Genomic DNA, 712 nt, shown 5'->3' on the forward strand with positions numbered 1-712 from the left:
ATTGTTTGCACTTTTGTGCTCTTATTTTCAATTAAAAATTATAAAAACAGTATTAAAAGTTCCTCAAAAATACTAATTTTACAATATATTTCCTTAAATGCTGATTTTGCAATAGAACCACTAATTCATCTGCACTAATGATTGTTTTCAATTTATCACTATAACGTTCAGTTATTAATCTCGCCCCAAATCATTGCCTCTTTTTCTTCTGCTGGAAGAGGTTGCTCAGTGAAACATAGAACCATTAAAAGGCCTAATGTTGTTATAATGACCCTGACTTTCAAGGAAATTGTATTAATCAAGGCAGTCTTTAAAAAAAATAAATTACTAGCTACTACACCATCCCTTCCTAGCATTTATTCTTTTAAGAAAACAAAAAATACTTTAAAAAATTAGAAATGAAGGGGAACTACCCGCTTGGGCCCCCCTCCTGTCCCTCTCTTGGACAGGAGCTTTCTTTCTCTCAATAAATATATTCTGCTCATAAAAAAAATTAGAAATGACACATATTTTCACTAAATGAAATGATAAGGATTTCAATAATGGAGTGCTGGGGTCATAGTTCAGTGGCATAAACACCTATCTTGCAAGCACAAGGTCCCAAGTTCCATCCCTAATACCTCAAAAAAATAAAAAAGAATTCAAAAATCAACCTGTTGTATTGCATATTATTGCCTTCAAGTTAGTTGTTCAGATTATCACACATAAACAG

The sequence above is a fragment of the Octodon degus genome, unplaced genomic scaffold, assembly GCF_000260255.1.
Source record: "Octodon degus isolate 3935 unplaced genomic scaffold, OctDeg1.0 scaffold00334, whole genome shotgun sequence".
NCBI lineage: Eukaryota > Metazoa > Chordata > Mammalia > Rodentia > Octodontidae > Octodon > Octodon degus.